The following is a 15707-nucleotide window of genomic DNA, read 5'->3' as shown; positions in this document are numbered from 1 at the left end:
GACCAGCTCTCAAACAACGTGCTATTGTGTTTTCATGCTATGCGATTATCGCCTCTCAGTAAGCGATTCTCGCCCTTAACACCCCCGTGTGTTACGATTATCGCCCCTACAGATGAAGTGACCACGTGTGGGCGGAGCAAAAAGTTCAACGACCAATAGAGTGAAGGACAATTCTTCGGAGAACGGAAAGAAAAGACGAAGTAAGGACTTAGAAAAGAGAGTGAAAAAGTTAGAGTGGAAAGTTAGGGTTCGATTTGGCAGTTCGACATTCACTTTTTAGAGAGACAGTTTTAGAACATTCACAGTTAAAACTTTCAGCACCTTTATAGTTCGAAGAGAAGTTGTTTTCTCTTCTCTGGACCATGCATAGAGTCCTAGCTTTGTGATATCAAAATTCTCTAACGTAACTGATTAGGAAATGGTGCTAGAGTATAGTGTTTACGTGCAGCGTCAAACATCAACGGCCTGCGCTGCCAGCTTGTTTTAACGCAGTGCATTATGGCCCCTCGAGTGTTTTGTCTGGTGTAGGTGACGACAGAAATTGTAAGTATTTCTACAGTGATGTATTAAATATTATATTGTAACATGTCCTAGTGTTCTGATTTCTGATTTTTCAATTTTTGATTCCTACCTGTAAACAACATTTGGCTTGTAAACGAAGACCAATGCAGAGGGAACATCTTCGTCTTTCTCCATTGGCCGAACCAGTGACCGTTCACACAATGAACAATTCTAACCTTATCTAATTGAAATTGTGTAAGTACATTGTAATTGCTCCTTACATGAAAGAACATCCATGCCTTAAATAATGTAACCTTGGTTCGAACCCCCTAAACGCCCCTTTTATTAATTTCTTATTAATTTTTTATTTTTAACTATTGTTATAAATGGCTTTTCCCGAACAGGGACTTGTTTACAAAGCCAAGTTGTCATTTGTTAGGTACTGCTAAAATTCTAAATTTGCCCTAAATTTTAAAAAGAAATCAGGACACTGCAATAGTCTTTTTTTTTCATGTCACGCGAGTGCACTAACCTCCGCTAAAACTAACAACAAACACTTGTTTGATTTTTTTTCTCTCTCTCTCTTTCTCTCTTGTAAATTTCGAATGCCCATAACCAGAAAAATGGCATTGACCATGGAAGAGCTTAGGGACACCCTAATGGAAATACTCAAAGATACTAATACGAAATTAGAAGCTAATAATAAGAAGTTAGAAGCTAATAGTGAGAAGTTAGATTCGTTAAGTAAGGAAGTGAAAGCAACCAGGGAGGAATTGAATTCTAAGATTGAGGCACAGATAAAGAAATGTGAAGTAACAAGAGGGAAAGTAGACCAGTTAGAGAAGAGGGTAGAGAAGTCAGAGGGAGAGAATAGAGAGTTAATTGTTAGGGAAGTACAACAAGCAGAAGGTAGACTTAACAGAGAGGCTGTTAGCTACATGAACTCGTTAAGGGATGCAAGGGAACATGAGTTCAATACCTACAAGGTTAGCTTTGAAGCGAAAAGTAAAAAAGAGCTTGAAGTGATCAAGCGCAGAGTAGCTGGTATTGAAGATCTTAATAAGGAAGGGAATGATCAGGTGAATGCTAGGTTGGGTGAGTTAGAAAAGGGAAATGCTAAAATACTGAATAAGTTACAGAGCAGATTAGATAGAATTGAGAACCTATCTAAAAATGTAAAAGGAATGAAAGATAATAGTGGGGAAATTACCAAATTAGAGAAGGCTGTCGAAGAGCTAGAAAAAAAATATGAGAGCAATCAGGGGGAGATTAGCCAGCTAAAGATAAAAAGGGAAAAACAGGCGGTTAAGCCTAAGGTTCAATCCCAAAGCACCCCTTATGCTTCCTCGGACTCGGATAATGACTCCGGGGTAGAGCATAGGCCAAGGAAAAGGACTACCGTCAGGTTTGGGGACCTAGATAAACTCCCCAAATTCAGTGCTGCAAGACCTGAGTACCTAGCTTCTCAGTTCTTGGCAGACATTGAAGAGTCGTTTTGCTTGCTGGGTGTGCAGGAGGAGGATATTTTATCCTACCTGCCAAAGTTACTAACAGGGGTAGCCAAAAACTGGTACCTCCAAGTAAAGGGGAATTTTGATACCTATTCGGGGTTCAAGGCATTGTTTCTGTCCACGTATCAATCAGATACGTGGAAGTCAACATACCTAGCTAAGGTAATGAATAGTAGGTATACTGACCATAGCAAGGGCTCCATGCTTTCCTATTTTTGGCAGCAAGTCAACTTGCTTAATAACATACAAACTGGCATGACAGACCAACAAAAGACGGTCATCATAGCCAACCAGCTCCCCAACAAGGTTAAGGAAGCTCTCTTAATCCACCCCTATATTAGCCTAGAGATGGCAGCCGAGATTGTAGCCAGGTTAGACATAGTGTCCCAATCCAGTCAAAGGGAGGACCAAAGGAGGTTCCAACCCCGGTACCCCCAAAATAGACAAGAAAACTTTCAGGCTAGGCAGGTCAGGGTACGAAGACCTAGGTTCGAACCCAGTCCCCCACGAAGAACTGAAAATAACTTCCGTCGGGGTAGCGCTTGGGATAACAACCCGCGGCGCAACAACTCATACCGGGGCAGATCGAGCACATACTCCGATAATCGTAATGGGGGAGGTAGTAGTTTCAGCTACCGTAACGGGAGAGGAAACTCCCCGGTACGTAGGAACAACAACCAGGCTAGCCAGGGTAGCGGTCCCACTTATGCACAAGTGGTGGCTGCGGATCGAACCCGAGCACCAGAACAAGGCCCCACCTTAAATCCTAACAGCCCTCCATTTAGAACTGGTAACCAGCCTACCAGATCTTTAAATGCTTAGGCTCCCCTCTTACAGAAGGTAGGCAAGGGGGAAGCTCCATTGATACTGATGACAGGGAAACACAAGTAAAGCAACTGGTGAATGATGAAAATAAATATGAAATTTGTAGGGTTGACTTAAATTTTTATGAGGATTTTGAAGATAATGAGGAATATTATAGTGCAAAAAACCTTTCATTGCCAGTAAATATCAGGAACAAAGTAAAATGTAGTTCATTTGTTAATGTAAGTTTCAATAATAAAGAATATAAGGCACTTGTAGACTCGGGAGCAGAAATTTCTGTAATGGCTGAGAGTGTTTGGAGAGAAATAACAAGTGAAATTTCAAGACCTACCTTGCTTAATACTGATAACATAATGCTGATAGATTACAGTGGGAAAAGGAGACAAAAATCACTAGGGAAATTTATTACAGATGTGAATATTGGAGGTAAAGTAGTAACCGTACAATTTTTAATAGTCAGAGAACTACCAGCAAGAATTTTGATTGGGTTGGATTTACTTTTTGCACTAGAGGCTAAGCTAGACCTGAAGGAAAGAGAATTGTTATTAAACACAGAGCAAGGGAGTAAAGTAGTACCATTGTTACCCCTACCACTTGCTGAAGGCACTCAGGATTTAGATAATCCTTGTAACCAGGTACACAGGCAACCTAGGTATACAGTACCATTTGGGAATACTGATTGTAATACACAGGCCACATCCCAAGAACTTTTTCAAAAAGCACAAGATGCAGAAATTTTAAATCCTACTGAAAAGGATATACTTTTAGATACTTTACTAGAATTTAATGATCTTTTTGATGACAAGCCTGGGTGTTGCAATAAGTATGTACATAAAATAGAGGTAGATACCGCAGAACCTTTGGTAGCGAAGACTTATCCCATACCGTATAACTATAAATCTCAAGTCAGGGAACACTTACAGAAACTTTTAGAGTGGGATATAATAGAATTTAGTGAATCTTGTCACCTCAACCCCCTGGTGGTGATACCGAAATCTGATGGGTCGCTACGCATTTGCACTGACGTGCGTAATGTCAACTTGCACCAGAAATTGATTCAAACAAAGCCTGTTAGGATAGATGAGGCTTTGCAAGGTTTTCAAGGCAAAAAATACATAACCACCATAGACATGTTTTCAGGTTTTTACCAGATTTTGATTACCGAGGAGTCTAAACCACTTACAGCATTCAGTTTCGATGGTAAACTATACCAGTATAAAAGGTTAGTTTTTGGTTCTTCAAACGGAGTGCAAGCTTTTACTGAAGCTATGAATAGAACACTGGGGGATACACTTTCAGATAAGGTTATGATCTATGTAGATGATTTGTGTATTAGGACAGAGACTTTTGAAGAACACATAGAGCTCTTAAAAGAAGTATTTTCAAAGATTAGGGCTGCTAACATGACCATCAAACTGAAGAAAAGTTTCTTTTGCAAAGAGAAAATAAACTATTTAGGCCATACAATTGATCAGAAAGGGATTCACATAAATCAGGATAGGATACAGTCAATAGTTGAACTTCCTAGACCTAGAACTAGGAAACAACTACAGAAAATTTTAGGTGCTTTTGGTTGGTTGAGAAAATTCATTCCCAGTTACTCAGAAATTTGTAAACCACTAACAGACTTGCTTAAGAAAGACAAAAAGTGGGAGTGGGGTAGAAAAGAAGAAAATAGTTTCTTATCTATGAAAGATGCCATAGCCAGGGATGCTACATTACACCACCCTGACATGCAAAAGGAATTTTTCATACAGACAGATGCGAGTGGAATTGGCATAGGGGGATATCTATTTCAAATTGATAACGGGGAGCCTCGTGTCATCTATTATGTAAGTAGAACATTGAGACCATATGAGGAAAAGTACACCATCACTGAACTAGAGTGTTTGAGTATAATCTTTTGCATTTCTAAATTTAGACAATATGTAGCTGGTACTAAATTTACAGTCATTTGTGACCACCATGCTTTGCAGTGGCTAAACAACTCAAAAAACTGGAATGCTAGGCTAACCAGGTGGTCTTTACAGTTGCAAGCCTACCAGTTTCAAGTGCATTACTGCAAGGGCAAAGAAAATGGTCTGGCAGACCTGTTAAGCAGGACTTTTGAAAGTAAAGAAACCGAAAGCTTACATATAAATGCCACAAGTGAACCGTTCCGTAACGAGATACTTGACTTTTCCGTTGAATTCGTAGCTGCGGAGCAACGGAAAGACCCCATACTTCTTCCTATCATACAGTTTTTGGATGGTACGCACACAGAAAATTCAACCAGGTCTAGAAATTGGTTTAAGTTTTACAAAATTTTGCCAAATAACTTGCTAGTTACTAGGGATTATCATTTTTTGAATGAATGGAAGCTCTGCATACCAGAATCATTTGTTCCAGTAGTTCTTAGAGCTTACCATGACAATTTAGGACATTTTGGGGTAGATAAAATGATGAGAAGGATTTTAAAACTGTATAATTGGAGAAATATGAGGAAAGATGTCAGATCTTATGTTGCAGACTGCATAACATGTCAAAGTACTAAAGATAACACACACCCGCCTAGACAAACGCTGTTAATGCACAGTATGGAAGGTAGAGATATTGTTTTGTTCATAGATATTCAGGGCCCATTACCAAGGGGTAAGAGAGGTGAAAGATTCTTACTAACTATTCAAAATGCAAAAACTAGGTTTCTAACCGCATACACCTTACGTAACAGTACTACCGACAGCATACTACGGAAGCTAATTGATGTCTATTTTTTACATTTCGGGATCCCAAATTTAATAGTAAGTGACAATGGAGTTCAGTTCAAGGCAAATAAATATGTACAGTCATTAGCCTCTCTAGGCATAAAGGTTGCTTACACCCCGGTATACAAACCGAGCAGTAACCTAGTAGAGAGGATACACAAAGATTTGAACCGGCTTATGCGAGTAGTCTGTGAAGGCGCGCATAATGCCTGGCCAGAGCATGTCACCAAAGTTGTTAACTTATTGAATGGAAGTGTCAACCATTCCACTGGTTTCGCACCCATAGAGCTTCAATTAAATTATCCCATTGACAATGCAGTAAAAGCACACTTTGAGTTGCCACCTGGTGAAGAAATGAACTGGGAACACAAGCTGTACATGGCTAATATTAATACAACGGGTGAAAGGAACAAAAGAAACACCAGGATAAATGCACAATTGTCCCAAAGGCAAAATGTCTCTGTAGGTAACTTAATCTTTTTGAAAACACACTTTCTTAGTAGCTTATTGGATGCCATAACCAGGAAATACTGCAATACCTTTTCCGGTCCTTATTACTGCTACCAGGAGGAGAGAGTTGATGTGTTCACGCTGTTGGACTGCTGTACCGGCCAGATGGTAACCAATCAGCATGTGGAAAACATGAAGCTATGGCACTGTACCGAAGGTAAAAGGACATTGTACCTCAGGATGTTGAAGGGTAAGAGACCAGATCTTTTTCCACAGGATGTTAATAATACACATGTTACATAACACACATACTTTCAAAGGGAAGTCCTCTTAAAGGACTGGAGGCTGGGAGACTCTTGTACACTTGATTCTCAGGATGGCGTAAATAGAATCTTGTTCTTTATTTCTCCTTCAACCTAAAAATTGGTTCTTAAAAACAATATTTGGCTTATCTTTCATTTTCCAAACTAAAAGCATTACGCTGTTAAATAAGGCACTTAAAATGAATTTTGAACATAAAAGCTACAAATTTTTACATTTAGAACTTAATAATAACAATTAAACTATAAATTACTTAAATATAAAGAGTTAAGCTTGTATTGCTTCATAAATTTGAACTACTGTGACATAAAAATCCAAATTTTGTCTGAACTAGTACTTTTGCGGAGAACTTTAATTTTAAATCAACCATAAAATGCTTAATTACAGTTGGATCTTTATGAAAACTAATTACTGAAGTCATAAACAGACTACCCTTGAGGAAAATTACAAAAAATCAACCAGGACTTGCATAATTTTATTTTTAATTATTCAGTTTTTATACGAAGGTGTCGTATCGGAGGCTCGTAAACCGAGAAACTTTGAATTTATGTAAAATTTTTACTTTTATTTCAGGATATCTACTTCAAACTTGTTTAATTATTTAATATAAGTGTTCAAGAAGTTTTGCAACCAACTACCATTTAAAGTTAGTGAAAATCAGTGTTGCCAGCTAATTTTTTTTTGAAAATTTTTGACGTTCCGAGGAATTATTTTCCGAAATCACCTTTCTTCGATGTACTGATTTAACCAGCATATCTGTGACTTGTGTAATCATACAGTATCATAGTTACTAGGTAACAATTCATTATAAATGGTTTTGCAACCATCAACTTGAATATTTTTCTCAGCAAGCGTGCTTACCTGTACCTGCTGAATGCGACGGATGACCTGATGATAGATAAGAATTTATAATGAAAGGGAGACCAACTTCTTCGTTTTATATATCTCCCTAGGGTTAATTTCTTGCTATAGAGAACCTCAAAGATCAAAATTTCTATTCTCAGAGGAGACTAGAACCCAAAATTTATTTTTGCCACCATTTTGGAATACTTTTGGTATACCCCGGGTAACTTGAAAGATTTTTTTTTGGTGTGGAAGTTTAGGAGTTAGGAAGAGGAAGATTGGAGCACACCGCGTGTCACCTGTCCTCCCAACAGCTCATAAGACGCTATGGCAGCGTGAGCTAACATGATTTTAATATGGATTTGACTTAATCATTGCGGAATTCGACAGTTTTCATGCGCGGAGCATATTTTATTTTACACTTTGCCTTCTTTAGGCTTTAAGGGATTTTTTTATTATCAACATATTATCTTGCTGTCGGATTCAAGGGGGGGGACTCTTTTATATATACATGCGGGTTGGGTTTGGACGTGTTCGGTTCCTGGATTCTATCAGCCACGTGACAGGTCGACATTTGGCTGCTAGAAGTTAGGGCCTAACTACGTAGTCCTCATAAAATAGCCTTGCGGGGCTAACACATTGCAACAATTGCTTAAGAATAAGTAAGACAACAATTACACTCGACCAAAAGCAAAATTTCATACACATGCATACACTCGTAATATAGTTGTATTTTAATCTTTTGATTTGTGTTTATGATGTAACTAACAGAAGGTGGTGTTAGATCTTCTGTTTGTAATAATCTCATGCATTTGCTCATATTAACTTCTTTATTATATTTAAACAATCATGTCATCTATTATTTTTGTGTGTTTAAATTTTATGTTTTTATCATTTTGTAATCCTAATTTTTGTAAACTTGTGTAATCAGGTGCAACACTATATAGGCACACACGTGACTCAGTAAGTCACCTTATCATTTTATTAATGTCTAGTTAGTGGAGAAACTTATAATTTTGTTTATTTAGCACAGTCATAGTGCCATGTAATCTTTTTATTTTTATTTTCTTAGGAGAAGTAGTTGTTTAGATTGTTTCATTTATTTGTCAATATTTACAGAAAATATTAATATCAATTGATTATTGTTTGATCTATTTCTATGTTTTATCTAAAGAGGTATTTTGATTTATTATAGTTGATATTTGATAGGCTAGACACACCAGACCAACCAAGGCATGGAACGGCCAGTGATGTATGATGAAGGAAATAAGTTGGGTCTGTATAGTAAAATAAGGATTATGTTTTTATAATAACTAGTTTCATGCACCATTTAACTTTGATCAGGAGAAAATGGAGGCTAGATCTCCATAATAATTATTCACTGTTTGCTTTTTATGTTGATAAGGAGAAAATTTAAATTTTTGCATCTTAAGTGGCTCAAGTTGCATAATTTTACTTAATGTAAGGTATAAAACACAGAATAAATACATCTACCACATACACTTGCCAACAACACATAACAAGGATGGTATTGTTATAAGAAGTTTGTAATTTTTAATTTGCCCAAGGAGGCCTATGCTTTACATAGCATAATGACGGTGCCTATGATGCACACATAATTCCTGCCATAGAGCAGAAGGTTTGCCCATAGTGGCCATTATAGTTTTAAGTATGCACACGTAAGGGGCTAAGTGCCCGTGCAGTAAATACTGCCTAACCTATGAAGTGTGTTAGTGGAATAGACTTGTGTTGGTAAAGCCTTGAGCCCATAATGAAATATGAAATAAGCTAAAAGCAATGAGATAAGTTGAAGAGAAGGGTGCATGAAGAAAATAAAATAAAGGGAATTTCCTTATTTTAATGTGTGTATTGGTAATTTTTCAATTTTTAATTTCAAAACTAGCCAACAAATTTTTATATAATATTTTATTAAATCCTGTATTGATTTTCATACTATCTTTATAGAAGCTACAAATTTTTGTGTAATTTTCAATTTTCATAAAAATGTAATCAAGAGACATAGTGGTCAAGTGCACAAAGACAAGGAACTTAAAGTGGTAAAGAGACTTGAAGTTGTGACATGTGAAGAAAGTGCATGAAGATAGGTTAAGACTTTCAACTAAGCATATTCTAATGCCTTTAAAACTTTCACAGAATAAGACACTACAGCCAAAGAGATGGCAGGAGAAGAGGCACCAAGGAGACTCCGGACACATTTCTCCAGCTGATACGGGAACTCCAGTCAGGCAGACCAAATGGCAGAAGGAGAAGCCAAGACAGGCTACCATTACAAGACGACTAGGCAATGAGGGCGTCCCGCCATTATTACCGACCGTATCCCTGAGCCACTCGACACCAGAGTTAGCAGTTGGAAGAGGGAAGAAGATGCCAGGGACACCAAATGAAGCAGCAAGGGCACAACTCACTTGCCCAGAGCCAATCCAGGCAGGAGGAGAAGCAGCAGAAGAGAACTACAGCCATGAGAGAAGGAGAGAGGCAGGCAGACTTGCCCATAAGAGGCAGATGTGACCCGAACACTTAAGTCTACGGGTGCTAGGGTTACATTCTGACCTAAGTTAACATCGGTAGGCAAGACACATCAGAAGTCCTGCAGGAGGCAACGCAACAGCTAGCTGAGAAAATTTGCTTCCCTACAGTTCAGCAAATTTTATTCGGGAGCAGGGGGATGTATAACCGATGTGCCAATTACAAATCCCCAGATGTGCCAATTACAAATCTCCATTGCTTTCCCCCAAGATCTTAATTTCTGCTCTCTGAGAAGAAAACCAGATGCCCCGAGAAGCCAGCAAAGCCAGCGTTCATTCCCATGAAGCCTCCCATATATCACCGCCCCTACTTCAAGAGGAAGGAAACAGTGTGTCCGGCAATAAACTCCCATATCTGTCCTGTACAAATTCATCTAAACTCTGGCTCACGTCAAGATAATTTCAGCCCAGATGGAGCCTATCAAGATAATTTCGGCCGAGAAGGAGCTAATCACCTGGAACTTCAGGCATTTAAAATTTAAAGGCCCCAAGAAGATTTTTTCCCTCGCTTAAACAAGGACTCTCTGTTCTCGTGAGATGCTGCAGGTGGCCAGGCTCGGATTCTAGACAGTCGCCCTACACATGGTGCTCTCCACGAGACGCATAAATTCCACAACCACCGCCCGCTAGTCTGGCTCATAGACAGCTCAGTGACAATAAGGATTAGTATGGAATTTTGAACCTCAACCCCGCCAGAACATTTCTCTTCATATCTCCTCGCTTCGATGTGATTTCGACAGCAAAGGAAGGAATAACTTTACCGAAGTGTCCGAGTTGTGTGCGATAAAATTTGAGCTGAGAGCCATTAAAATTAATTAGAACAGATGCTTTTCATTCCCCGAGACCAGCTCTCAAACAACGTGCTATTGTGTTTTCATGCTATGCGATTATCGCCTCTCAGTAAGCGATTCTCGCCCTTAACACCCCCGTGTGTTACGATTATCGCCCCTACAGATGAAGTGACCACGTGTGGGCGGAGCAAAAAGTTCAACGACCAATAGAGTGAAGGACAATTCTTCGGAGAACGGAAAGAAAAGACGAAGTAAGGACTTAGAAAAGAGAGTGAAAAAGTTAGAGTGGAAAGTTAGGGTTCGATTTGGCAGTTCGACATTCACTTTTTAGAGAGACAGTTTTAGAACATTCACAGTTAAAACTTTCAGCACCTTTATAGTTCGAAGAGAAGTTGTTTTCTCTTCTCTGGACCATGCATAGAGTCCTAGCTTTGTGATATCAAAATTCTCTAACGTAACTGATTAGGAAATGGTGCTAGAGTATAGTGTTTACGTGCAGCGTCAAACATCAACGGCCTGCGCTGCCAGCTTGTTTTAACGCAGTGCATTATGGCCCCTCGAGTGTTTTGTCTGGTGTAGGTGACGACAGAAATTGTAAGTATTTCTACAGTGATGTATTAAATATTATATTGTAACATGTCCTAGTGTTCTGATTTCTGATTTTTCAATTTTTGATTCCTACCTGTAAACAACATTTGGCTTGTAAACGAAGACCAATGCAGAGGGAACATCTTCGTCTTTCTCCATTGGCCGAACCAGTGACCGTTCACACAATGTACAATTCTAACCTTATCTAATTGAAATTGTGTAAGTACATTGTAATTGCTCCTTACATGAAAGAACATCCATGCCTTAAATAATGTAACCTTGGTTCGAACCCCCTAAACGCCCCTTTTATTAATTTCTTATTAATTTTTTATTTTTAACTATTGTTATATAGTGAAGGCACATAGTGGTTTGGATCCCACTTTAAACTGTAGGTCCAGTTCCGATTAGCATTTATGTGCATGTAAGTGAACAGTGTACAAAATGCTTGCTTTATGGTACTGGTACAGGGCAAACGAAGTTTGTAATAAGTTGTGTTTTATACAGCGTATATTGTATCTTCTGCAAATATGCTGTATAGAGAAAGAATCTGCCGGTTGTGGTTTACCAAGATCAGAACTAACAACGTTGTGAAACACCTCCTATGTACAATTTCAGCTGTAACTTTTAGTTCAAGTTACGTCATACCGTTAGTTGTATTTTTAACCTCATACATTTCTTTCATTTTGTAGTCTTTTTCAAAGCAATTTTTACCTCAGTGGAAATCCCTTTACAGATGAAGGTCCAGGGCTGTAGCCCCCAAGCTTTCTGTAATTTCGGGTCTGTTGTTGATATTCAGCCATTTGCGAATACTTCTTGTAACGTTCCAAGAAATGAGATCTTACACCGCTGCCTAAATGGTATGTAAGCATACGGTAAATGATATCCTTGTAAATATAATGTCACAATTCATTTTATTATTATTCTTCACTGTTTGTCAGATAAAAAAAGCTACAAGTATTTACTATGAGACCATAAAAAAACTAATTGCATTCAGAATTTAAATGGATTATTGTTATTGTTAAGTCATTCGCACGTGTCCTGTTGCTGTAGGTCTAACCCCCATTTGTGGTGTCTGCCTATCAGTAATGACGTCACATAGAAATTGTCTCTCCGCGCAGGCCTTATGTACAGGAAGGTGTAGACTCAAGTTAAAAAACCAGCCAGGACAAAGCAAGCACGAAACATTCAAATTATTCTTCAGATAATTTCGTGACCTTGACAACGTCTGATGTGGTAAGCAAGAAAAGGATTTTGCGCTTAATTCTGAACATGTACTGTCACGCATTTTCCAGGAAATAAGCTTTTGTCCTGTTGCGCAAGTTGCAATAAGTTGCATAATTGTTTTTGAAGCCATTGTTTTGAACGCGGGTTTGACTTGTCTGTCGAATACAGTTTCGTTTCTCTGCTGCTTTCTGTTTTAGAGTCGCGTGTTTTTGTATTGCTGGGATAACTACCTGCTTTACTTATTAGATTTCTAGATCTAATCAGCATTGCCAACCGTAGTCACATGTCTCTGCTACACGTACTTTTTTAGCACAGGATTCTGAGTAAAATTTTAAAAAAATATGTCGTTAGCGTTCATATTTTGTTTCGGTACATAAATAGATGAACCGAAAGCGAGAGAAATGAAAAGAAACAGGGGAGGGGGGAGGGAATTGAGGGAGTAACAGAATAGGGTAAGGCAGGGAAAGAAGAAAAGAAGTGGGGCACAGATGTGAAGAAAGTGAGTAAGAGGAGGAAGAGGTGAAGAATAAGCAACAAGTAGCGAGAGAGTGGAAAGCAAGTTAAACATAAGAAGAAATAGAGAAATATGTTTCCTCGTGTGAGAAAGGTAGAAACGCGGAATGAGAGAAAGAGAAAGAGAGAGAAGGATAGAAACAGAATTTTATAAGAGGAGAATAAATTGAAACATAATTAACAGAAACACGATAATGACGATTTTGTGAGAACCAGAGGGACGTAACTCCAATGTATCAAATTTACAGGAAAGAGGAAGTAATGCATTCTTAGGAATATGTTTGAATCTTACAAAGAGTCAGTACATTGGAGATACGTGACTCAACTTTAATGATAAGGGATAGTGGAGATATGTTGATCTGACTCCAAATAGAGAAGCAAAACTGAAAACAGCAGTTTTGGAGTTACGTTCCTGATTCCCATGCGACGATATGTAATATGCACAGTTGCGTATACTGAGTTCAAGATATGAGCTATCTCACTATGTCACGTGGTCCTAGGCTATGAATAGAAATACATTTACCAACTCCTAAGAAATCAGATTTCCAACTCATAGGAAAGGTTGCCAACTCATAGGAAATCAGGTTGCCACCTCACAGGAAATCAGGTTGCCAACTCATAGGAAATCAGGTTACCAACTCATAGGAAATCAGGTTACCAACTCCATAATCAACATCATCATCGCACTGATATGAATAATATTATTTACAATTTCTCATCGATTTTTCTCCTGTATTTTATTCTCAAGACTTCAGGCTTCGCAGGTAGCCTAGCTAGCATAGAATATACGCTCCTGAATATGCATGTGTGTGTGTGTGTGTGTGTGTGTGTGTGTGTAAGGATAAAGTTAGAAATGTACGTACGGAAGTATTTATGGCACATCGCAATTTTGTCTGAGATTAATTGTTAGTGACTACGTTTATTGTTTCTCATTGAAAGAAAACATGTTCAACAATCTTATGCTTTAATCTTCCCTCTCGAGAAATCTACTGTTTGGCTTGGCTAAACAAAAAGTATCTCAAATCTTCGTTGAAAAAGGGAATAAAGGCGAAAATGTCCAAGACATGTTCTATGCAAAGTGGAATTTTTAAAGGTGTATCCCTCTGGAACGTGTCCTCCCGTTTCAACTTATTGCGTTTTCACCTCCACCAAGAATTTCAAATGATTTATGTGACACGAACTTCCTAAGGCGAAACGGGACATCCCATTTCGCCTTATCCTGTTTCGCCTTACACACAAAAAAATTTCCCACTTGGGAATATTATCGACATGAAGGGTAATACATAATCGGAGAGCAGAGCTTGTGATGTTGCATACCTTGGCTCCCATTGTCTTGTCGGTTATGTTAGGTTAGGTTGGGTTAATAATACATTAATAATAATGACCGTTCATGTCGATAATATCCCCTAGTGGGAAATCACGCGAAACTGTATTTCTTAATATCTTGGAAAACTTTCATTGTAAAATACAGCAATCCACTATTGTCATTTGGTGCAAATTTTACGTCAGATGAAAATTCGCGAATACAAGAATTAAAAGCACAAACCTACACATTCTTATATACAGTGTTAAAAAGAAAGAAAATTGACTTATAGTTTTGACGCAGTGTTTCTAGAGCGAGCGTATGTGGGGGGGAAAATGTAAAAACAGATTTGCAACTGTAATGCCAAGAACTTATTATGATCTATGACCTGTCATCGATTATAGGCATTACCTTCTCAATCTGAAAGCCTGATGGCTTCCTCCGGTCACGTGACTAAACGTCATCAACTGGAGGCGAGATAGCTGCCATGTTTGATTTGCTTCTTCGGAATCAATGTTGGACCTTTTTAGTGAATATGGAATTGTAATGCAAATTTAAGAACTGTAATCGAGTTTACATGACGTGTAAATATGCTTAAATGTGGAAGAGGTATGGTGTATAAGTCTTGTGTACTCAATTGCAGAGGCAATTACAATGAAAAAGGTAAGAGTAACATTCACATTTCTTCAAGATGTTGTTAAAAATGAGAAATTTTTAGGGCAATTCCATGTGATTCAGTCACTACGAAAATATACAAGTAACAAATGTATTATACTAAAAAATAAATAATAGTAATAGTTCATGATGTAAACATTTCATGTGTCCGAAATAGGCATCAAATATACTCGTAAATGTGGACAACATGTCAACATTTTTTTTAGAATTATCAAATAATTTACCCTGAATTACAAACGTTGGTTAATATTACGTCTACCAAAGCAATTTGTTAGTGTAAATTTTATGCAAGCATTCGATAAATTATTCATATTATTTACACAAATTTTCAGTTTCAAAATGTGCTTAATGAAAGAAAGCTATACAACGGGGCAAAGTTGATACATGTGTACATTTATTCTTATTTTATCCCGCTTTATGCTTCTTTATGCTAATCGGAGGCTAATGGAAGATATGTTGTACATTTAAATAGAAATGTGCGATGTGTAACAAGAACGTCGATGAAATATTCGTGTGTAAAACTTTCCAAGAATATATATGTTACTTATGTTTCAAATACAAATGTTTTCACACAGAAAGCATTTTGTTACCTAGCTATGTTAATATGAACTACAAATGTATTAAATTTTTAAAACTGTTTCATATGAACTGCTTTTTATTTTTTGTCTTTGTGAAGCTTCAATGTTCGTAACTTTGATTATTAAATCAGTGATATTGTTTATTGTTTCATAATTTATTAACATTCTTCACGATTTTTCTAACGGAATGTAAAAAACGGTGTAAGGAAATATTCCAAATTTTTATTTCCCAAGTGAACGTTAAAATGGAAATATTAATCTGCTTTTTTTCTCAATGAAACTCTTAAGTTATTG

This window comes from Lepisma saccharinum, chromosome 6 (assembly GCF_977018435.1).
Source record: "Lepisma saccharinum chromosome 6, izLepSacc3.1, whole genome shotgun sequence".
NCBI lineage: Eukaryota > Metazoa > Arthropoda > Insecta > Zygentoma > Lepismatidae > Lepisma > Lepisma saccharinum.
Note: the sequence above shows the minus strand (reverse complement) of the source record.